This window comes from Drosophila obscura, unplaced genomic scaffold (genome assembly GCF_018151105.1).
Source record: "Drosophila obscura isolate BZ-5 IFL unplaced genomic scaffold, ASM1815110v1 contig_8, whole genome shotgun sequence".
NCBI lineage: Eukaryota > Metazoa > Arthropoda > Insecta > Diptera > Drosophilidae > Drosophila > Drosophila obscura.
Genome location: NW_024542872.1, coordinates 194,938 through 220,947, shown reverse-complemented (window position 1 = coordinate 220,947; position 26,010 = coordinate 194,938). Strand labels below are relative to the sequence as shown.

At 45.4% G+C, this 26,010-nt stretch overlaps 1 protein-coding gene across 1 annotated transcript in view; it reads left to right on the top strand.

Annotated features, from left to right (window-relative positions):
* The window catches only part of LOC111077092, a 35,923-nt gene that overhangs the window by 641 nt on the left and 9,272 nt on the right, over nucleotides 1–26,010 (top strand). The window lies entirely within an intron of this gene.

Genomic DNA, 26,010 nt, shown 5'->3' with positions numbered 1-26,010 from the left:
TTTTTTGGATAATATTCCCCAAAGATCTTCTATTCGGTTAAGATCCGGGCTGATCGCTGGCCATTGAAATAAGAGTATCTGCCTAGCTTGCAAAAAGTCTTTAGTTTTCCGTGCCAAGTCGATTGGCACGTTGTTTGGCTCGTTTCCAGCAACTTCAATGAGTATTGTTTCCAACAACGTTTCATACATTTCTGCATTTGTTCTGGTTGATATAAAAAAAAGTGGAGACTTCCCACCATACCCAAATTCAAACCAAACTATTAATATCCTCCACCGTGGTTTTATTTACGGCAGTGCTACCGTGGTTGCCTTTTGTCGCGCCAATACTTTTGGCAGGAGTCAGGGCCGTGCAAGGTACATTTTTTTTCATCCGAAAATATAACTAGTAAATTCCTCTGACCAAAATTTGTACTTATCAGCTAATTCTAGTCGGGTGGTTATGTGACTTCAATAACTTCGGTACAGCGGCACGGGAAGCATATGTAACCGTTTTGTTTTCGTTTTAAATTTGATTTATACGTCTTTTGAATATGTAAATCTTCAGTTGACCTATGAAATATTTATTTCTCTAAACGTATAAAAACAAATTTACTTACTTCTGATAAGAAAATTCACTTTTTTGGGTAAATATACATTAAAAAAAATTTAATACGTCGGTTTTTTCAAATAATATTAAAACTTAGAAGCTAGTTATATTGATAATAAAGTGTTTTTATTTTTTTTTTAGTTACTGTTACAAAATTAACGATTGGTGAAAATTAAGAAGTTCAGCTGAGGTTGATATATTTGGTTAACTAGTTCGAAAAAACTTGTGCAGGTTTTTTACTGCCAATAACTGATTAATGACGATATAAATGGTATTAATATATATGCAATAGAAATAGAAATAGAATAGAATAGAATAGAAATAGATTTCACCATTTATCCAACTCATTCAGCAAAAATTTTGTAAAATTTTCTTGACTAAATTTATTTTTTAAATTCGGTAGCAACCTCTAAAATATTAAACAAAAAACATGTAAACTACTATTAAATCCAAGGTAACCAAACTAGGTGGTGTCCCGTTTGAATTTCGAAAAAAAAATTGTTTGACCCAGCCTAATGTCCATCCATTATTTACGTGCTTAAACCCTTTAGGTAACCTTATTAAGGTACGTGTTTAGTCGCAGAATTATGCAAAATGAATATTAAATAATATGCGTATCTCAGGCTGAGGTATGCATCAGTCTGTCCAGGGTCCTGAATCACAAGATATTTGTAATTCACGGCGACTTTATTCAGTGCCTTTTATGGATCGGCTTGGCATCCATTTTCCCACCAATGTCTTACAGATATCTTATTTCGGAATTTTGGAAGGTTCTTACATAAAGTAACAGTAACAGTAACGGTAACAGAGGGTTGCCTAACGCAATCACCTCCCAACAAGTGTCCAATGTCCCAGGTAAGGTGATCGTTGTGCACCGGTCCGTGGGAAAGGAATTTCGTTGGAAATTCGTGAATATATTTTTAGGAATTTTTTTTGCCCCTGCGGCAACTCACATAAATATCTATAGTGATAGCCAAGCTGCGATCAAATCGCTGAATGCGATAACAACAAGCTCGGCTACCGTGGCAAACTGTCGCAAATCTCTTCATGAGATGGCTTATCAGTTCGTCATCAGCCTAATATGGGACATTGAAGGCAACTGCATAGCAGACGAGCTGGCCAGAGCTGGAACAACAATCCCCCTTCTCAATGATAAGGAGGATATTCGTATGCCAATGGCCACCTGCAAGCTCAAAATAAAAGAACATTTTTAGCGACTAATAAATGACAGATGGCAAACTGTGCCACTATGTCGCATAACTCGGCAAACATGGCCTAACATTATTAGGAAGCACACCGATGAGCTTTGCAAACTCAGTAGGAGTAGGTGCAGCTCAGTCATACGCTCCCTTACGGGACACTGGCTAATAGGCACACATGCAAACAGGCTGGGCGCCCCATATAACGACTTCTGTCGAAGCTGTAGAGATGAGGACGAGGAGGAGACTGTGGAACACCTGTTCTGCTCCTGCCCGGCTCTCAGTAGAAGGAGACTTCAATACTTGGGCGCTCCTTTTCTAACTGACATTTCGGACATGTCTACAATCAGTCCCAGACGGATCGCAGGCTTCATAAGGGCATCCGGATGGGATAATGGATAACATAGGATCTCACGAGGGAGAATGGGAATGAAACATGCGGTATCACAATGGGCCGAAACCGGCCTAGGTGTGTCGGGTCTCTGACAACCCCGACAGCCGCCTCAACCTAACCTAACCTATTTATTTAATATTATTTTAGGTGCTTATTGCGTAAACCCCCTTGTGCCGGTCTCCGATAGATTTCAGTGAGCTGCAGAACTCAACATTAATGTGAATGTTTTGCTTAGAAGAGGAGAATATCGACTTTTTTATCATAAATGATTGTACACAATTATCAATATTTCTTCTTCAATATATTGGATATTTATCGGCGTTTTAATTTGAATTAATTTTAATTTTAAATCTTTTGGAAAACGCTTTGTAAATTTTCCATCTTTTATGAAAGGCGATTAGCGATTGATATAACAGCATGAAGCCGTAAATCGGGTTTATGGTACTTATATCTAAAAGTAGTTGATCAGTAGACGGATCTGAAATTTCTGCTGAAATTACACTGTCTATTTTCTCAGGGAGTATTTTTTCGACTAACCAAATTAGAATGAGTGCATGAGGTAATCATCGCTTTTGCCATTCAACTGAATACATCCAGCATTTTGTTTGACTGAATACGTGTAATTTTTTAATGAATCTCAGTTCTTCAGTTTTCGTTTGAATACTCATGCTGTGATGTCATTACGATGCATTGAGTTTAGGCCTATTAATAGTAAAGAAGTTATATCCTGCCACTTTGGATTACATGTAAACATTACATACATTACATTACATAAATACACACGGTCGACCGCCATCCCGTAAGAAATACATAGCATCCTGTATGTATTCTTGCGTATGACGTGGATACGATGATGGTAGAATTATAGAGTTACCAATTTCACTGGGTTTGCCATGATAGCATCTCTCAAGTGAATAAATTCTTCTGCACGCAGTTTCTTTTGATTATGTTGATTAAGCGGCAGGGCGTCTCGTCGGGTTCCCACAGATCAGAATCCCGAAGTAAAAGCACAGTCCCAGTTTCTTCAATATGGTGTTTATTCAATGTAATATATCGCGTGCAAAGGAAGCCCGCCGTTTTGCTTAGGTTGTAAGAGCGAATTGATTAGTTGACTTCAAAACTGCCGGTGGCTGTCGGCAGCGAGAGCGAAGCGTGAGCGTGGTGACCGCTTGCGTAGCTGGAATGCTAACAGAGAGTTGTGGCTGGAATGCCCACTATAATGTTAGAAATCCATTGTTATATTAGAAGTACACAGAGCAAACACGACTGCTTCATTTGGTTGGTTGATTGAGAATGTTTATTGAATTTCTTCTGGTTCTTATCCTAGGGCAGGGCTCGGCAACCTTTTGAGACGGAAGTCTCAAAGTACCAATTTCCAAAATTTCTCAACTTTTAAAGAGCGACTCAAATTTTTTAATCAGAAAAGCTCCTGCTTTTACTTACTTATGCGTTTTACGTTTTCAGCCAAAAGTAATACTTTTCATTTCAAGGCGCTCCTACATTCACAAAGGTGTGGTTTATTTCTTCCTGTACTGTTCAGCCCAAAATGTACTGCTGTTATACCCATGCGTTAGTGCCAGCTCATACAAAAAGGCCTCTGCTTTATTTATCAAAGACTTATCGATAACAAAATCGTGCTTCCACAGCTATTTGCACGAATTCGCTATTTGTTGCTGCCCTGACCAGATACAATTCTAAGGTTTGTTTAAAAAAATATATTTATAAAACAAACATCAAATTTATTTGATTATTTTTCTCCTTTTGCAATTAAGATTCGATTCGTGGCAAGGAATTTGTTGCCGTTTTAAAAACGGGTATATTTTGCGAACGCGAGAGCCCCCCGGTGTGAATAGTAAATCGGAATTTTTTATACCCGTACTCAAAAAAGAGTTAAGGGGTATATTAGATTTGTGGTAAAAGTGGATGTGTGCAACGCAGAGAAGGAAACGTTTCCGACCCCATAAAGTATATATATTCTTGATCAGCATCAATAGCCGAGTCTATATAGCCATGTCCGTCTGTCCGTCCGTCTGTCCGTCTGTCCGTCCGTCCGTCTTGATGAGCGCCTGGATCTCAGAGACTATAAGAGCTAGAGAAACCAAATTTGGTTTCCAGACTCATGTGATATCACACTGCTACAAGTGTATTTCAAAATTTCGCCCCGCCCCCTTCCGCCCACACAAAGGACGAAAATCTGTGGCAGGCACAGTTTTAAGGATACGATAAAACTAAAAACGCAGTATCGTAGAAAATGCCCATATCTACCAGAGTGCCGAATCTGAATCAGATCGGATCATAATTATAGCCAGAATGAAGAAATTAATTTTCAGTTGCTTCCCCTCCCCCTCCCGCCGACGACAACGCATCTCATTTTCCTTCCCGCTCGCACATTCTGCCGCGTTCAGTGCGCGAGCAACCCCTAGCGGAGGAGATGTAGAATCTAATTGGAACATGTAAAATCTACATGTTAGATGTAGAATATACATTGTATATGTAGATGTAGATATCATATGTAGCAAAAAAAATTTAAAATGTAAAATTTTTTTTTTTTTTAAAATTCTTAAAAGTTATAAGCTCAAAAATGTATATACTGACTGAGTACGGGTATAAGTAGAGTCGCGTCCCCAGAAGCGACTCACACGTTCCTTCTCGTTTTTTTTGCGACTGTTAAAACCGAAGCCTTCCCGAATATTATGGTTTTTGATGAGGATTAGGTATCTACATTTAATTTTTGGTTTTGATTAATAGTTTTTAATAAGAGAAAATATTTATTGATATAAAAACAATGTGTACTTTTCCAAAACATATTTATTTTATCTAGATATATGTATGCTGATTACTGTCTTTACATTTCATCAAGAAATTCCTTAAACTGGCGATGTTAGACAGATTTTTACAAAATGCCTCAATAGCTTAACCCCAGTGTAAATAGACTATTTGAGGTAATGGATGTCATGTTTCAGCGGTGACGCGTGCTTTTGAACATCGATATTTTAGGCAATGATTGACTAGTGCTGTCATTTCAGGATGGCAAATATTTTAAAAACTGTATGGGTCAGTAAGAAGTCTATTTTTATACCCGTACTCAAAAAAGAGTTAAGGCGAGTTAAGAGTTAAGGGCGAGTTAACAGTTAAAGGAGTTAAGAGTTAAAATTTGTGGTAAAAGTGGATGTGTGTAACGCAGAGAAGGAAACGTTTCCGACCCCATAAAGTATGTATATTATTGATCAGCATCAATAGTCGAGTCGATATAGCCATGTCTGTCTGTCCGTCTGTCTGTCTGTCTGTCCGTCTTGTTGAGCTCCTAAATCTCAGAGACTATAAGAGCTAGGGCAACCAAATTTGGTTTCCAGGCTGATGTGATATCACACTGCTACAAGTGTATTTCAAAATTTCCGCCCCCACAAAGGACGAAAATCTGTGGCAGGCACATTTTTAAAGATACGATAAACGCAGTATCGTAGAGAATGCCCATATCTACCAGATTGCCGAATCTGAATCAGATCGGATCAAAATTATAGCCAAAATGAAGAAATTAATTTTCTGTTGCTTCCTCTGCCTCCCCCTGCCAACGACCCGGTACCTATCTCTTACTCGCTCGCACACTCTGCCGCGTTCAGTGCGCGAGCAACCCCTAGCGAAAGAGATGTAGAATCTAAATGGAACATGTACAATCTACATGTTAGATGTAAAATTCTAAAAAATCATATGCTCAAAAATGTATGTACTGACTTAGTACGGGTATAAGTAGAGTCGCGTCCCCAGAAGCGACTCGCACGTTCCTTCTCGTTATATATAAAACAGAGTGTTACATATGTACATGCATGGGTTCACTACACCACAGAGCGGTTGCTTAGCCGGCGCTCTCCACACTCTGAACTATCTCCCCCCTCCACCCCTTGCAGAATTGCAAAGATTAAGTCTGCGTGCACGCACCGGACACGATCCACCCAAACACGGATCGGCGTACGGACGCGTAGCCGGGGCTCAATTTTAAACACTGCCTCCAACTGGAAATCACCAGTTTTGGATGGATCACGGCGGTGAAGACTTTCTCGGCCCCGATGCAGGTTGTCGGCAATTGAAACTCCTTGGCCAACGCGTCCTCGATGCAGCTGACCGGCGTGCAGGGATCAATCAGCGCACCCGTCTCATAAGTCCTTTGCTGCACTGCGAGGACTACCTGTGCCGTCGGAAGGACGTTGATGCTCCGGTGTTGGAGCAAGGTCGCCCATTAATTTGGTTTGGAGTCGCTTGCGATAGAGTCGCTTATAGGAGTGGATCACTGCCCTCACTACGTGACGTAGTCGAGGGATCCAGTAAGTTGCCCGGAGAAGGCGGATGACCATCTGGTTCCCACCATGTAGGGCTATGTGAATGTGAATCGAACCAGCAGGCGAACCAGGAGACATGCAGGATTGGATGCCGTTCGTTGTAGGACATGGACGGCGAGGCTTGGACTCGGCCACACGCTCGCATGACTCCGTTCTGCTCAAGGAACGGATTAAAATTCTGGAAAGTTCTGTCAGAAGGACGGCTTCTAGTCGAGGCAAGGAGACCGTTGTCACGGGGTCCACGCGGGTTTTGGCTGTGTGAAGGGTACAAACAATGGCCTGAGGCCGCTCAACTCGCATGTAAATCGCTGCCCCATAGGCACGTTGAGCCGCGTCGTAGAAGCCATGTACCTGTACCTTGGCCGTCGGACAATCATGCAACCACCGTGGAATGCGGATCCCTTGGATGGCCGGAAAACTTCTCAGAAACGTCTCTCAGGCTTGAGACAGATCGCTAGGGAGGACGTCATCCCACCCTAACTCTCCCAACCGAATTTCCTGCATGAAAATTTTTGCTTGGATGACAAAGGGGGCAAGCCATCACGCCGGATCGAACAGCTGCGCAATCTGGGACTGAACATAGCGCTTCGTACAGAACTACCGCTAGATTAATTCGGGAGGAGAAAAGAAAAACTCATCGGCACTGGCTTGCCATAAGATCCCCAAAGTCTTAGCGATGCTACTTTCTTCAAGCTCTAGGAAGTCAGCTCGGAGTAAGTGATCGACCGGAATGTCGCGCAGCACTCCCTTTTGGTTTGCTGTCCATTTTCGCAGTGGAAATCCTGCGGAGTCGATTGTTTCGCGTGATTCGGAAGTGGCGGAAATTGTCTGCGACTGACTGAGCACCAGCTAGCACGTCGTTTACATACATGTAGTTTTCCAGGATGTCGCTGGCCATTGGCAACTGTCGGCGCACTTCTTGTGCGAGTTGCTTGATGACGCGAAGGGCGAGGAACGGCGCGCAATTCACTCCGAAAGTGACAGTGGTGAGCTCACACACGTCCCCGTTACAGTCGCGAAAGAGTATTCGCTGAAAGGGAGAATGACAATGTATCTCCCCTCGGGGGCACGTTTAGTGGTCTGGCCGAAGTTTTCCTCTTTCCACATGGAATCTGACTCTTTCGTAGGTCTTCCCGGAGGGTCCTCCACCTCACAGAATTTGGTGAGAAGTTTCTCGAGTCGGAAATCCGAATCTACCGAGTGCTTCGTGGTGAAGACGGATACCGTCCGAGTCAAGTCAGCTGATACTGGACCGGATAGGACCCATCCGAAGATGGTGTCTTGTCCCAGCAGCGAGCCACAAATGTTAGGCCGGAAGCCGCTCAACAGGATAGAAGGAAAGATGTCCGCGCCTAAAAGCTCTTCACTCTGCGAGTTTCGGTGGAAGGAGGGGTCTGCCAAATGGAGCTTTGGAAGCTCGTCCAAATAGTGCAGCGGTATTGGATATGAGGGAAGGAGGCTCGGAGGCGGCCCCGAGCAGGAAGTGGCAACGCTTTTGTGACTTAGCCGCTACGGTTTGGTTTAAGCCCGCGACTTGAGCTTGGACGGCTTTAAGCGGTGGCTTAATAATGTTGAAGAGACGTTCCGTGATGAACGTCGCCTCGGAGTCTGAGTCGATCAGATCGCGGGCACGGAAATCTATCCCCAGGTGGCAAATATTAATGAGTGCCATGCCCAGAAGAACGGTACTTGTGTTGGAGGCGAAATAGGCTGAGCTTCGAACGAGCTGGGGTTTTGTCCAGATGTAGAAGCCGCCATGCTGGACGAAGGAATGTCACGATGCAGAAGCGTGTGATGCCTGGCTCCACAAGTGGAACAATTGTGGCTGCTGGAGCAGTCGCGCAGCTGATGGCCTCTTGCGAAGCAATTTAGGCACAGCTGCTTTTTTTTAATGCAGCTGGAACGCGCATTAGCGGAAATGTTGAGAAAGCGCGGACATACTCGGATCGGGTGATTCTCCTTGGAACAGAGGTCACACGTTCTCCTCTTCGGACTCACTTGGGTCTTGAAAGAGTGAACCTTGTTTGGCACTGGACTGATTCTATACGGTCCTGGTGTACTTTGTACTGGGGCACCATACACAAGAGCCATACTCTAAAATCGGACGAACAAGCGAGATATTGAGAGTCTTCGTTATATAGGGGTCGTCGAATTCCTTTGACCACCTCTTTATAAACCCAAGCACGCCCATGTCCTTATTTACCATGGTAGAAATGTGTTCAGAAAACTTTAACTTTGGGTCTAGTTTAACACCAAGATCATCAACCAAGGTAATTCTCTCAAGAGAACCACCGCAGAGGCTATAAGGAGCCAAAAAGGGTCTGGAGCGATGAAATGTCATTACTTTGCATTTCGAGGCATTTAGGTGTAACATATTTCCACAACACCATGACTGAAAGATATTGAGATCGGATTGCAAGCGAGAGTGAAATGAAATGTTTTTATACTGGACACAGAGTTTAACATCATCCGCATACATGAGTTTGTTAATACTGAAGGCAGATCAATAATTAAGAGTCTGAATAGAAGGGGGCTAGATGGCTGCCCTGTGGTACTCCAGAAGTAACCTTAACATGTTAAGAGAAGGAGTTTTTGAAGAGGACTTGAGACCTAGAACGAAGGTAGCTAGAAATCCATATCAAAAGATTAGGCGGTAATTCTAAAAGGTCAAGTTTTTGTACTAGAAGGGAATGGGTTACAGAATCGAATGCTTTGCTGAAATCAGTGTAAATGACATCCGTCAGCAAATTACCTTGAAAGCCTTTAATGATAAAAGAGGTAAACTCTAATAAATTTGTGGTTGTTGATCGTCGCCTTATGAATCCGTGTTGAGACGGAGATATAAGTGATTTGCGGGTGTTATGCGGTTTTTTGCACATTTTGGTAGCGGATACTATATAATTATTTGCCAGACTGCACCCTTATGGAGCGGATATAGACCTTCCAGGGGGGGGGGGAAGCATGAAGAGTTAATGGATAGGGTGAATAGTTTAAGCAGGGGTCCACACAGAGCGTCAGCACAGTACCTGAGTACATGAGTACTCGAGAGTTTGTTAATACTGAAGGCAGATCATTAATTAAGAGTAATTACTCCAGAAGTAACCATTATATGTGAAGAGAAGGAGTTTTTGAAGAGGACTCTTTGAGACCTAGAACTAAGGTAGCTAGAAATCCATCTCAAAAGATTAGGCAGAAAGCCTAAAATGTCAAGTTTTTGTGCTAGGAGGGAATGGTTTACAGAATCGAATGCTTTGCTGCAATCAGTTGTAACGAACCATGGTTCTAGCCATGGCTCGTCACAAACGGCGAAGGGTCAGCGCATCCACGCTGGCGGGAGACAATAACCAAAATGATATACACCAGCTAACGAACCATGGCTCTAGCCACGGTTCTCCACAATAGCGGGTGTCAGCACCCCGGAAAAATAGCTAACACCAATAATTAGAACCCGACACAACACCCCACCCTGAGACATTGTGAAACAGCAGCCTACAAGTCGCAATAGCCAAGCCGACACTCGCTAGATACATTGGGTATTTCACAATAGCAGCTAGCATAAAACGACCTACCGACCCAAACAGATACACCTCCCAACTGAGCCCGCACCCCGGGATGCAGCCTCACCCACCCTGACCCACTAACAGCAACGAGCCGCCGACCCACTACCGCGCCCACAATATTGTCTCCATAACCTAAGCAGCAGATTATTATTTCCGGGTCTCAGGTGGACGCCAGCTGCATAGGGCCGACGGCTGAAGAGTGGAGTCCACAGCCCAACACAGACACTGCACAGGCAGTCCATCAGCCCGAACACAAGACACGCACTGGCAGTCCATCAGCCCGAACGTCAGGCCGCCATCAGCCCAAACACAGACACGCAAGGCGCCCCAGCACACACCCGACACGTACTACGCAGTCCCCAGTCACACCCCAAGACACTGCACTAGGCAGCCCTCAGCACACACCCAGACACGCACTCGCAGTCCACCAGCGCACCACAACAACGAGTGAAGCAGCAGAATTTAAGTGAATGAAGAAAGTGAATGGAAAGAAACCAGAATATTCTCGCTGCCTACTACATTCTTTTACGAGCCAGCCCGACACCTGAAGTCACCTACAATCTACAAATTTTCTTGTAGCGGACCCTGGACAGACTGATGCTTACCTCAGCCTGAAATAGAACCTCACACAGTGTAAATGACATCCGTCTGCAAGTTACCTTGAAAGCCTTCAATGATAAAAGAGGTAAACTCTAATAAATTTGTTGTTTGTTGATCGTCGCCTTATGAATCCGTTCTGAGACGGAGATATAAGTGATTTGCAGAGATATTGCAAATGCGGAGTTAAAATTTTTTTTAACATTTTAGGAATAGCGGATAACCTAGATATACCTCTATAATTATTTGCATCAGACTTGCTACCTTTCTTATGGAGCGGAATAATAAAAGATTCCTTCCAGATGGGGGGAAGCATGAAGAGTTAATGGATAGGGTGAATAGTTTAAGCAGGGGTCCACACAGAGCGTCGGCACAGTACCTGAGTACATAGCCGGGAACTCCGTCAGGACCTGGTGAAAACACCGGCTTAACTAGTCGAAGATCATGAAGCAGTGAGCTTTCATTTAACAAGGGGCTGAAAATGCCATTCGACCTTGGTAAACTGTATGGATACGGCTGACCAGAGTAGCTTTCATGAGAATGGGTTGTTTGGAAAAATTGGGCAAAAACATCGGCAATGGCCTGATCATTATTTGCTGACATATTGGGAAATGATAGCTAGGATAGATGTGCGGACGTTCTACGCTTACTATTTACGAAGCTGTAAAACTGTTTAGGGTCCTGTGAAAATCGTTTCCTGCATCGAGATAGGTAGTTTTTATAGCATTGAGCGTTAAGAACGGAGAAATTTGACCGAGCTATTACATAGCGAGAAAGAGAAGAGGGAGAACCAACTTCCCGAAATTTTTTATAAAATCTTGATTTTAAGTTTTTTAGACTGGATAACTCTTTGGTAAACCAAGGAGCCTTTCCAGATCTAACCGGACAAGAAACTGGGTCACAAGAATCCTAAAATGTGTCAAGTACATTGTAAAAAATGTTTGTGCCTTTCATAACGTCAGTGCACAAGTACAGAGCGGACCATTCAAAATCCCTAATGAGGTTATTAAGCTTCGTAAACTCGGCGTTCACATGGTTGACTTGAGACAGGGATATGTCTAGCAAGCCGTTGCTGCAGACGTTGCTCGTTTCTAAGGAACTGGGCGTGTGTCGCCCGTCTGGAGTGGCCTTGATCCACATTTTCTGGACATTTTAAAGGAAGAGTAACACTGTATCTCCCATCGGGGGATCGTTTAGTGGTCTGGAGGAAGTTTTCTTTGCACATGGAATCTGACTCACTCGTAGGTCTTCCCGGAAGGTCCTCCACCTCCCCGGAATTTTGTGAGAAGCTTCTCGAGTCAGAAATCCGAATCTACCGAGAGCTTCGTGGTGAAGGCGGAAACCGTCCGAGTCGAGTCAGCTGATACCGGACCCGATAGGATCCATCCGAAGATGGTCTCTTGTCCCAGCAGCGAGCCACAAATGTTAGACCGGAAGCCGCTCAACAGGATAGAATGGAAGAGACGTTCCGTGATGAACGTCGCCTAGCCTGAGTCGATCAGAGCGCGGGCACGGAAATTTGTCCACAGGTGGCAAATATTAATGAGTGCCGTGCCCAGAAGAACGCTACTTGTTGTGGAGGCGAAATAGGTCTGTACGTTGGGCTGAGCTCGGACGAGCTGGGGTTTTGGGCAGATGTAGGAGTGTGAGAGTGCATGCTGAACGAAGGAGTGTCACGATGCAAAAGCGTGTGATGCCTGGCTCCATAAGTGGAGCAATTGTGGCTGCTGGAGCAGTCGCGAAGCTGATGGCCTCTTGCGAAGCAATTTAGGCACAGCTGCTTTTTCTTAATGCAGCTGGAACGTGCATCAGCGGACATGTTGAGAAAGCGCGGAAATACTCGGATCGGGTGATTAGCCGACGACCTCGCCGCATCCGGATATCCGCGGATAATAGCCCTGGCTTTAACCCCCTGAAGCCTGTGAGCAACCGAGTTCCTCACAACAGCATCCGTACGTATCACCTGATGCGTCAGCGAATCCGTGGATTTGGACAGTGGAATTTGTGGCAATACCAATAAAGCGAGGTACATAGATCTTGTCTAGTTAGCCGACGAATTCGAGGCGTTGGAAAGGGATGGCGCGGACTTTTAAAGGGAGAACCCGACGACGAAGGCACGGGCCGCCAATTCGTTCTACAAGTCAGCGGAGTCGGAAGTGTGCCGCCGCTGCAAAGATGGGTCAGGGACGGAAACAGGGAAGGAGGCGGTACAGACGAGCACCGGAGCCACCCACAGAGCCACATTGAGAATGGATACGTGCGGAATCCCGCGCAGGCCTGCAGGCGATGCGGGAGCGGGGAACATTGGTCCAGGAAGTGTTCGGCCCGTCCGCCCACATACTGTTGGAGGTGCGGAAAGTTCGGGGTCTCGTCATGGGAATGCTGTCGGAAGACGGGAACCTCCCCGCGACCCAAGCCGAGGAGGGCCGCAAGAGGAAGCCCCAAAAGTTTAGTCGGCGAACTGAAGAGAGAGGATATCCAATGACCGCCGTCGTGGTAATCGCGGGAGTGCAATTGTGGGCTACGATTGATACAGGAGCCACCAGTAGTTTCATTAGCTGCGAGCTGGCGGACAGGCTGAGGGGAGCGGGAAGTGAGTCCACAACGAGTAAACGTGTGCGTTTGGCGGATAGCCATAGCCAAGATGTGACCTCCCAGCTCGAGGCGAAGGTGGCGTTTGGGAACCAGGTGGTGCAAATTGCGTTGCTCATCTTGCCGGGCGTGATCGATGATTTGGTTCTGGGGTGGAACTTCCTCAACGCGGTCGGAGAAGTGGTGTGCGGGGCACAGGGGGCTGATCCCTGTCAAAGATCGGAAATGTGGTAGCATGGAGGAGAGAACCCGGGGTGGAAACAGAGGCGATCCTGGCAGAAACGGCGGTTGAAATCCGGGCGTGAGCACAACACGACTTAGACACGGGAGAAGAATCGACAGAGGCGTTCCTGACCCGAGAGATAGAGGAGTTCGCCAAGCTCAAGGGAGTGTCTAATGTGACGGCGCACACGATCACTATGATTGACGTGCAGCCGATTAAGCAGAGATACTACCCCAAAATGCAGGCGGAAATCAACCAGAAGGTGGAGGAGCTGCTGGCATTGGGAAGTATTGAGCCGTCCAAGAGCCCGTATAGCTCGCCTATAGTGATGGTGAGGAAAAAAACCGGCCTTCGGCATGCGAAGGGATGGCTTTTGAGTAGTATAGTAGTGTTTATGAATGAATTAATGAATGAATGAATTAATTGAAAATAAGGTTTTCTTGAACGTGTGTTATCTTGTTCGCTTCGACTTCTTAAGTAAGTATCGCCTCTGTTGTTATCGATGGCTAGGGGCCTATCGTGCGTATAACAGCCCCCATAGAGTGAACCGCTTCTGTTGACTAACAGCTCTTCACAGTCGGCCTTTCCTGAAAAATCGCAGCGTCCTCGCGAGATTCGTAGGGTGAGTCGCCTTCCATGTCGTCATCTTCATCTGGTTCATCGGGTGGGAGTTCGCACCAGCATTTCATTCTGTCAGAAGAATACACCGACTTATAGTGCCTTTGCTTTTGTTGGGCATGAGGGATATCTTCTACTAGATATCGGTCGTTTGGCAGAACCTTGCTGATAATAAATGGACCTTTGTAGCGAGGCTCCAATTTGCGTGATGTTCCTGTGCTAAACGGCTCATTCTCGACTAACACAAGATCACCAAGCGTATATACGGTTGGCTTGGAATGTCTAGCATCGTAACGTTTCTTCGCAGCAGCCCTATGATCGTTGACTGTAGTCGCAGCATCTGCTCGTAGCTTTTCCAACTCGTCATCTGTCAGCATCTTCAGATCCGGGCCTTGGATCGCATTTTTCACTGTGTTCTTGAGGATATCTCGTGGCTCATAACCATACAATAGCTGAAATGGGGAACATTTAGTCGTACTATTTACCATGGTGTTGATGCTCCATTGAATTGAGCGTATCTGGTCGTCCCATCGTTTTTCATTTTCATTTGAAGGCAATAGCATTGACAAAATAATCCGGTTGGTTCGCTCTGCATGTCCGTTCGCTCTCGGTGTCTTTACAGCATTGAGTATGTGCTTTACATTATTCGACTTACAATAATTTTCAAAATCCTTTGCAGTAAAAGCTGGCATCTGGCATTCCTAAGTAGCTGGTTACCTCCTGCAGCATATCAATAACGTGTTTCGTGGCTGTACTTTTTACAGCTCGCACTATGGTAAATTTAGTGAATGCGTCGACATTCACAAGAATGTGCTCATTCCGTTTTGAACTCTTTGGGAAGGGTCCCAGGTGATCCATATGTACGGTCGAAAAAGGGATCGGATGGATGTCATCATAATGGTATTGTCCTTCCTGACGTCCACCTGGTATCTTATACAGCGCACAGCCCACACATGACTTTATGTAGCTTTTAACGTAGTTGCGCATTCGGGGAAACCAAAACAAATTTAGAATCCGATTAATGGTTTTCTCTGTGCCCATGTGTCCAGCCTTGTCGTGACATTCATGTAAAATATGGAATCTTAGCTGCTTCGGCAAAACCCATAGTAGCTTGCCGTCATATTTGCGAAACAGGCGATCTTGCTCGATCACATACTCTTCGGTCTCAGATTTCTTATCAATGTTCATCTCAGCGACAATCTTCTGGATTTTCTCATCTTGCAATTGTATGGCAAACAACCAATCAGCCTCGTCGATGATGGTCTTCGAAATTTGCAGGGATGCTGTGTCCATCTCATGTGCATCCTCAAATGGAGCTCGACTTAGCGCGTCAACATGATTCATCTGTGTTCCAGCTCGATGAACAATGTCCATGTCAAATTCTTGTATACGTAGCCACCATCTTGCAATTCGGGGTATAAGCTCTCGTTTCTCCATTGATGTTTTCAGGGCATTACAATCGGTAACGACTTTAATACGCTTACCATAGATGTAATATTTAAATCGCTCCAACGACTCGACGACGGCTATAGCTTCTAGTTCGTAACTGTGGTAGTTCTTCTCTGGTTTGGACGTTGCTCGTCTATAGTAAGCAATTGGCTTCATCTGATCCTCATCCTTCTGCAGCAATACTCCGGCTAAGCCAACGGCACTGGCATCCGTATGTAGCTCATGCTCAGCATCGAGTCGGTAACTGGTGACAACGGGCTTCGATATTAGGCGTCTCTTTAACTCGTCAAATGCATCCTGTTGTGGCTGTTCCCACTTGAACGTCTGGTCTTTGCGCAACAGGGCACGCAGGGGATCCGAAATAATGGCATATCCGGCAACAAATTTCCGGAAGTAACCGCTGAGACCGCTTGAACAATTCACATTTATCCAGATTAAGCGTTAGTCCGCACTCTTGCAATACTTGGAGGATTCGCTCCAGCTTCTCATACATCTCGTCAAACGTCTGACTACCAATTAAGATGTCGTCCATGTAATGTATCATGTCGCCTTTCTGCACTCGCTTCTGTAATTCTGCCATGAGTCGATTGAATACAGCAGGTGTAATTTTTAGTCCAAAAGGAAGTCGCTTGAACTCACCAGTCCATCCGTAGTGATGAATGCAGTAAACTTTCTACTTTCCGGTGCTACTTCTATCTGATAATAACCGCTGTTGAGGTCCAGAGAAGAAAAGTATTTAAATCGCTTCGCCTCCTGCAGACGCTCCTCGATGTTCGGTACAGGAAAATTTTCATTCTTGATCAGTTTATTGAGACGGCGGTAATCAACACAGAGTCGATCACTACCGTTTGGTTTCTTGATGAGCACCACTGGGCTGGCGTACTCTGACGTGGATGGTATGATAATATCCTGCTCCAACAGCTCTTCGACCATTCTGCTTACAATTTCCTTCTTTGGCTCGGATACTCGGTATGGCGCTTGCGAAACCACTTGGCCACTTTCAACGCTAATGTTGGCTTGGACGCTAATGATGACGTCTTGTCCTAACAGAAAGTCCTCTTGCAGCAGGTCGTCGTCTGCTACGTATAGTTTGGCCGTAATCATTTTTCCATCGATGTCCATATCCACAACCATTGCTTCAGTCAGGATACAGGAACCCCCACAAATGCCTCGAATCTTCATAGAGCACTTGTGGCGATCAGCGCATGATACTAGCCTGACTTCCAGTATCAATGAAGGCGCTATAGATGTACGACTGTATGTAGATTTTCCTGGTGAATAGCTTGTTGAGATTCGCGGCACCCAAACGCATCATATCAGCCGGTTGGCATTTCTCATTGCGTGCATGAAACTTATTGCAGTTGGTACAACGCGACTTCTTTTTTTCTTGTTACCATGACCTAGCACTTGGGGCACTTCCCCAATTCTCCACAATTGTAGCACTTCTGAGCCTCCTTTGGCTTTGTTGGCTTTACGTCGTAATTCTGCTTTGTCTCAAAGTTGCTGCCTTTTGGTACGAACTCCTTTTTGTTTGCGATTGGTCGACCTCTATTTACAAAATACGATTCGGCTGCATCACGAAACTGCTTCATTGACGAAAACTGAATTGCGGCAATACTATTTTGCAATTCTCGATGCTGTATACCTGATCTAACATATCTTATAACAGCTGCTTCACTAAGCTTGTACCGCACGCCAAGGGCGGACATCCGGAAACAGTACTCCTTTACTGTCTCCTTTGATCGTCTGGTTGCATTGGCCATATTGAAGTGAACTTCTGCCTCATCTGGGTTAGATCCAAACTCGTCTCTTATAGCTGCAGCGAAGTCACTCCATGTGGTGTGTAGAACCGGCGACGAGTCGAGCCACATCTTAGCGGGACCCTTAAGCCGCGTATAAATGGCGAGCAAAAGAAACTTCTCGTCCCATTGGTAAGCCTCAACTACCCTGTTGACACGATCGATGAACTGGTCTACGGAGATGGCGTTATCGTCGCTGGGGTCATAGTCCGGCAAGGTATTTGCTATTTCCTTGACCGACGCTTGCCTAACGTAATTGGTAGCCTGTCTACCTTCAGTATTTTCTTCTCTGATCTGCTGCTGGTTTGTTGTTGCTGCTGCCGCTTGTGCTGTTTCACCTGATGCTGTTGCTTCCGCGTTTTGTCGTTGCATGATGACCAACTGAACCATCATATTCTTCAGCTCCGTCATTTCATTTTGCATGTGTGAAATTGCCGCCGCATGTGACGTCAGCGTCTCCTCCTCATGTTGACTTATGTTTCCAGCTGCTTGTGGCATCTCTACGTCTTCGGTTTTCTCAAACTCAATTAGTCGTTGTACTAATTCGGCTCTGGAGCCCGAAACTGCCAAGTTCCGCTCTCTTAACAGGAACCGTAACTGGTCCACCTTAAGATCCGCAATTTTGACCATTTTCGCTGATATAGTCGCCCCTCTTTTAACTTGCACGCACAATCAGTTCGGTGCAAGCGAGACAACTGATATGACTGTATTTCACAACGCTGGGCTTCCACTTGTGAATTTCACAACGAAGCTACATACACACACAAGCCTTTTGTATGTATTAATGTATATTGACAGGCTCACACAGATTCCTGACGCAATTTCTTGAGACTCTTTCTGTCCAGGTTCACTAAGATTCCTGATCGCTGAACGTTGAATCCGTCTGCCGCGTAGAAAAGGAACACCTCCGTAATTTGCAATTTTCTTTGTCACACAGACCTTAGGGAACATATCCCATTGCAAACTTCCCACGCCGACGATTCTCGCTGCTTTTCTTGAGTTTCTCTTAAAACTTTTACGCTCTACACATAACAACTCTACTAATCCCAATTCTGAACTGTGAAGGGATGGCTTTTGAGTAGTATAGTAGTGTTTATTGGATATAATAAGTTGAACAATATATGTAGAATGAATTAATTGAAAATAAGGTTTTCTTGAACGTGTGTTATCTTGTTCGCTTCGACTTCTTAAGTAAATATCGCCTCTGTTGTTATCAATGGCTAGGGGCCTATCGTGCGTATAACAGCCCCCATAGAGTGGACCGCTTCTGTTGACTAACAGCTCTTCACAGCCAGGTGAACGCAAAGTCGGTAAAAGATGCCCGATGCCTAGCATCGACTACATCCTGAATCAGCTGCGTGAGCACGATTCATTAGCGGTCTGGACCTGAAGGACGGGTATTGGCAAATTCCACTGGAGGAGCGTAGAAGGCCAATCACGGCGTTTACTGTACCCGGCAAGGGACTATACCAGTGGAAGTTGATGCCGTTTGGTGTACACTCAGTGTCAGCCACGTTTCAGCGGGCTTTAGACCTGGTGATAGGTCTAGAGATGATGGCGCACGCGTTCGCATATCAGGACGACATCACAGTCATCGGCCGAACGGAACAGGAGCACCGGAGGAATTTACAGGAGGTTTTCCGAAGGTTATGGGCAGCCAACCTGCGGCTGAACGTGGCAAAATGTCAGTTTTTCCGTAAGGAAGTAAGGTACCTCGGCCACAAGGTGACAAGCAAAGGGATATGTACCGACCCAGAAAAGGTCTTTGTCTGGACGTTGATATGCAATGACTGCACCATCAAGGGGCCCATGCGACACCAAGCCGCAGCCTGTTACGCGTGGAACCCAGGCAGAAACGCAGCCCCTCCTCCCGCCCAACCGACCGAGGGGCGCTGCCCCATGACGCGCGACGCGTGTTACCGAACCGATCGCGAGCATGCAGGAAAGATAAGTGTTAGACTAAAATTCGAGGAAAATTAGAGCTAAATACAACTCAAAGAGCTTAACATGCATAGATAGCTAAGAAATAGTACTAATTAATTTATTTATGATTGACTGATTTAATTGATTTAAGAAGAGGAAGGGAATTAGTAGTGGATATTATATGGTAGAGGGAATTGAAGTCCGAGCGGGACAATAAAAGGTTCGTGCAAGGAATAATTCGATCTACAAAGCGGAAGGAACAAAGGAATAAAGTTTCTAGTAGATCTAACAGTTTCTAACAGCGATAGAAGAAGACTTCGCCGAGAGTGGCAAGAACACAGATCACCTGCCTCGAAAGAGCGGCTAAAAATAGCCAACAACCTACTACGCAGAGCCCTAGAAGATGAAAAAAGCCGAGCTCAAATATCCTATATGGAGCAACTCTCCCCAACTAGTAAACGATTCCCACTGTGGAAAGCAAAATCAGGCGGATGCCTACCATTCGAGAGTGAATCACCTTTGCGTACACAAACAGGAGAGTGGGCTCGCAGCAACAAAGAGAAGGCAAATACATTTGCCGTCCATCTAGAAAACGTCTTTAAACCACACCCAGCAACAAATAGCTTTGTGCTCCCACCAACCAACAATCCCGAAGCTACTCCGCCTATCATATTCCAATCAGGAGAAGTCACAAGGGTCATTAAAGACCAAATCTCAAAGCAAAAGAAAGCTCCGGGCCACGATTTCATCTCCCCTAAAATGATCATAGAATTGCCGAGCTGTGCAGTGTATTTCCTTACTGTGATATTCAACAGCATGATGAAATTGGGCTATTATCCTCAAGAATGGAGGAAATCAGTCATCACAATGATCCATAAAGCCGGAAAAGACAAGTCCAAACCATCATCATATAGACCTATCAGCCTACTGCCTTGCCTATTAAAGATATTTGAAAAGCTGCTCCTGAATCGTATCAAAAAACACCTACACATCAACGGTGCCATCCCGACTCACCAATTTGGATTTCGCGAAAAACACGGAACCATTGAACAAGTAAACCGTATAACCTCTGAGATACGAAATGCATTTGAAAGGGAGTATTGCTCCGCTGTTTTTCTGGATGTCGCACAGGCTTTCGACCGCGTTTGGTTAGATGGCTTAATCCACAAAATCAAAATATTACTTCCACAGAACATTCATGGAATATTGGAGTCATACCTATAGCAAAGAAGTTTCCCAGTACGATGCAAAGATTTCCACTCTGAATATCATCCAATTGAAACTGGTGTACCGCAGGGCAGCGTGCTTGGACCGACACTGTATATCATATTCACAGCAGATCTACCGACAAACAGCCTAACAACAACTTCGACATTTGCTGATGATACTGCCATATTAAGTCGCTCCAAGTGCCCAAGAAGGGCCACGGATCACTTATCATCTCATCTCGTGGCCTTAGAAAAATGGCTAGCAGACTGGAGGATACATGTAAATGAGCAAAAGTGCAAGCATGTCACCTTCACGTTAAACAGACAAACTTGCCCTCCATTATGTCTGAACAATATCAACATTCCACAAACCACCGAAGTAACATACCTTGGTGTTCATCTGGATAGAAGGCTTACTTGGCGTAAGCACATCGAAGCGAAGAGAAATCTACTTAAATTTAAAGCTAGTAATCTACATTGGCTAACAAACACCCGTTCACCACTAAAACTGGAGTACAAAGTACTTTTGTACAATGCAGTTTTCAAACCCATCTGGACATACGGCTCCGAGCTATGGGGAAATGCTTGCGTTAGTAATTTAGAAATAATATAGAGAGAGCACTATCGAAGATACTAAGAACTATCATTGGGGCACCATGGTACATTCGGAATGAAAATATCCATAGAGACTTTAATGTAGGATCAGTTAAAGATGAAATTGCCAAAGTGAAAGCAAAGTACCAGGCCAAGTTGCGCAGTCCTTAACTTGGCACACTAGGCATACATGACTCCGGCGAAGAGAGCTCCCCACCAAGCAATAATACTTAGCTAGGGACGCACTCTAAGTAATTAGAGTATCTACGTCACCCCTGATCAGGATGTGCATAAAAATCACACCAAGCATTTTTCTACGACTAACTAAGGTTTGAAAGTTTATTAAAAGCAATCTTCGAGGGTAAGAAGGCAGTCTCACACCTGCATCCTAGTTAAGGACACTCAGAGAAAAAAGTTTTTCTGGACTGATTCTATACGGTCCTGGTGTACTTTGTACTGGGGGCACCATACACAACAGCCGTACTCTAAAATCGGACGAGCAAGCGAGATATAGAGAGTCTTCGTTAAATAGGGGTCATCAAATTCCTGTGACCACCTCTTTATAAACACAAGCACGACCATGGCCTTATTTACCATGGTAGAAATGTGTTCAGAAAACTTTAACTTGGGGTCTAGTTTAACACCAAGATCATCAACCAAGATAATTCTCTCAAGAGAACCACCGCAGAGGCTATAAGGAGCTAAAAAGGGCCTGGAGCGATGAAATGTCATTACTTTGCATTTCGAGGCATTTAGGCATTTAACTGAAAGTTATTGATATCGGATTGCAAGCGAGAGTCGAATGAAATGTCCTTATACTGGACGCAGAGTTTAACATTATCCGCATACATGAGTACTCGAGGGTTTATTAATACTGAAGGCAGATCATTAATAAAGAGTGTGAATAGTAGGGGGCCTAGATGTAACCTTAACAGGTGAAGAGAAGGAGTTTTTGAAGAGGACTCTTTGAGACCTAGAACGAAGGTAGCTAGAAATTCATCTCAAAAGATTAGGTGGAAACCCTAAAAGGTCAAGTTTTTGTGATAGAAGGGAATGCCATCCGTCTGCAAGTTACCTTGGAAGCCTTTAATAATAAAAGAGATAAACTCTAATAAATTGGTGGTTGTTGATCGCCGCCTTGTGAATCCGTGCTGAGACGGAGATATAAGTGATTTGCAGAGATGTTGCAAATGCGGAGTTAAACTTTTTTCAAACATTTTATGAATAGCGGATTACTGAGATATACCTCCATACATTTTTGCATCAGACTTGCTACCTTTCTTATGGAGCGGAATAATAAAAGATTCTTTCCAGATGTGGGGGAAGCATGAAGCGTTAATGGATAGGGTGAATAGTTTAAGCAGGGGTCCACACAGAGCGTCGGCACAGTACCTGAGTACATAGCCGGGAACTCCGTCAGGACCTGGTGAAAACACCGGCTTAACTAGTCGAAGATCATGAAGCAGTGAGCTTTCATTTAGCAAGGGGCTGAAAATGCCATTCGACCTTGGTAAACTGTATGGATACGGCTGACCAGAGTAGCTTTCATGAGAATGGGTTGTTTCGAAAAATTGGGCAAAAACATCGGCAATGGCCTGATCATTATTTGCTGACATATTGGGAAATGATAGCTAGGATAGATGTGCGGACGTTCTACGCTTACTATTTACGAAGCTGTAAAATTGTTTAGGGTCCTGTGAAAATCGTATCCTGCATCGACATAGGTAGTTTTTAGAGCATTGAGCGTTAAGAACGGAGAAATTTGACCGAGCTATTACATAGCGAGAGAGAGAGAAGAGGGAGAACCAACTTCTCGAAATTTTTTATAAAGTCTTGATTTTAAATTTTTTAGACTGGATAACTCTTTGGTAAACCAAGGAGGATTCCTAGATCTAACCGGACAAGAAAGTGGGACACAATAATCAAAAAATGTGTCAAGTGCATTTTAAGAAATGTTTGTGCCTTTCATAACGTCAATTGACAAGTACAGAGCGGACCAATCAAAATCCCTAATAAGGTTATTAAGCTTTGTAAACTCGGCTTTACGAAAGCAGCGGACACGTTCAGATAGCCTACTGAACTAAAGCCACCTACAAACGTGAAGGAGTTGTGTCAGTCCTTAGGAGTAGCGTCTTGGTACAGTCGGTACGTACCAGACTTCGCGACATTGGTGCAGGCACTAACCGCACTACTAAAGAATATGGCCGTGTGCGAATGGAATCCGGAGCGACAAGAATCGTTTGAGGCTGTAAGAAACCGGTTGGTGGCGGTTGGTGCTAGCGATTACGGTCTGTGGTTCTGATTCAAGAAACGGAAAGGGGGGGCGAGGGTGATCTCCTATGCCAGCGGGTCCCTGAACGGGGCCAAGAGGAACTACTCGGCGACGGAGAAGGAGTGCCTCGCCATAGTCTGGGCCAAAAGGACGCTTAGGCCGTATTTGGATTCCCCGGGGGCGGGCCATGTGGGCGGCAGAAAGACGGCGACCCGAATAGCCGAGTGGTATTACTGACCCGGGATGCATCGGGACGTTCGAGCATACGCAAGGAAATGTGAGACATGTTTGCGATTCAAGCCAAGCCAGCTGCAAGCGGCAGGGAAAATTTTGACACAGGCTCCGGAAGAGCCTTGGGCCACAGTCTGCGCGGACCTCGTGGGACCGTTTCCGAGGTAAAAAAAACTGGGAATTCAATGCTGCTGGGGTGGGTGGATCGGTTCTCCAAGTGGACGGTCCCGGTTCGGCGTACCGAGGTAATGGTTACCGACAACGGAGTACAGTTAACCAGCTGGGTGTTCAAGAAATTCCTCGAGCAGATGGGGATCAGGCATCAATTTACGGCTCCATACATGCCGCAGGAGAATCCAACGGAAAGAACCTATAGGACGGTAAAAACTATGATCGCGTAATTCACCGAAGGGGATCATAAGGGTTGGGATGAGAAGTGGTCCGAATTGATGTTGGCCGTGAATTCGGGAGTCGTGGATTCCACCGGGTACTCGCCGGCCTATGTGGTGCAGAGGAGAAAACCACGACTTCCGAAAGCTTTATATGATGAGGAGGCACTCGGCAGAGGGCAGGAAGCACACACGCCTGAAGAAAACGCGACCAAGCTTAAGGAGTTGTTCCATTTAGTGAGGCAAAATCAAGAGAGGGCAGCACAGGAGAGTGAAAGCCCAAAATCGGGGAGGTGGTGTGGACAAAGCAACACCATCTGTCAAACGCAGCGAAAGGATTCGCGGCCAAGTTGGCCCCAAAGTATGCGGGTACCTATCAAGTGGTAGAATTAATTTCCCCGTTAATATGCAAGCTTAGAAGGAACGGGGACAAGCAAATCAGTACGGCTCACGTAAGATATCTAAAACCAAAATAAAAAGATGCAGAAGAAAGAATGGAGAAAAGGAGGAGAGACAGAGTCTAAGACAGAGAGGGATCCAGGTTCATGGCTCAAACATTGGGGGCCGGGGGAGGCGTGGTCTACCGGGCGAGGATTCAGATGATACTCGGGTCCGAGCCACTGCGTGGAGGACGACCCGTTGGATCCACATCAAAGGCGCAATCGGTTTCACAGGGATAGCTGGTCAGGAATCCAAATCCGGCAACGAACGAACTTACGATGGCCGGGGGTGATACAACCATCACAGGGGAGACACATACAGGCTGCATATTCATTCTGACTATAATTATGATTCGATCTGATTCAGATTCGGCAATTTGGTAGATATGGTCATTCTCATTCTCTCTACGATACTGCGTTTCCTTGTATCTTTAAAATTGTGGCTGTCATAGATTTTCGTCCTTTGTGGGGGCGGAACGAGGTGGGGCCAACGATATTTTTGGCCAGGGATAAGCAGAGACGTAACAAAATTCATCCAAACATGCGAAAGCTGCCAAAAATTTAACAAAATTTCACAACAAGCAGTGGCTAACAAGGATCGCCGACGCCCCATGGGAATCAATATGTGTCGATTTCGTAGGTCCCCTACCAAAAACACCTTACGGAAACACAATACTCATCGTATTAATCGATACATTTTCGAAGTGGGTAGAGGTGACACCAGCAAAAAAAGCAACTGCTGATATACCCATAAAAGCGTTTCGGGAGAAAATATTAGCACGAGGAAGAGCAACAAAACAGCTGATTTCGCAAAACGGAGTACACTTCACGAGCAGAAAAACCAAGCAGCTAATGAAATTATGGGGAGCTACGCAGCAATTCACAGTGTCATATACTCCACAAGAAAATCAGACCGAACGAGCAAACAGGACTATAAAAACCATAATAGCACAATTCGCAGGAGGAAAACAGAACAAGTGGGACCAGAATTAACACTCGCAATGGCCGGCGAAAATCCTCCAGCTGAACCCTCCCAGAGGGTGCCGGCTGGGCAATGGGCACTGCATTATCCCGGATCGGGTAATGCATTGCCGCTTGCTCTGTCCGGGGTAATGCAGTGTATAGCCAAGGCCAGGTCCAGGTCTTCCCGACCAAAAATTTTGGGGAACTGAACCATGGCCATGGCTTGAGGTGCCTGGCGGGTAGGCATAAAACGCTAGGGGGTGGTCCCCCCGAAAAATATTAACCAGCATGGACCCTCTGGGCCAACAATGGAGCGGAAGAAGGAGCAAGCAAGGGTTGGGATGTCAACCCAAAGGTCGGTGGAAAGCGTGGCTGCTACCACCGGCGGGAACGGGGAGGAGCAATCCTCTCTGCGTGTCGTCAGCGGCCACACCTCTGATATGGCGTGAGCAGGTCATATCAGTTGCAATGCTACTGCCACAAAAATGACTCACTCCAAGTTGAGCCGCACAGGTGCCGTGGTCGATACAGACTCGGACCTGGAGAGCGTGCTCTCGGTAACCAAGACGGAGGAAGACAGCCTTCTCCGCTCCCCGGAACCAGGTTTCAGCTCCCTGCGTAGGGAAGGGCCGAAGCGTT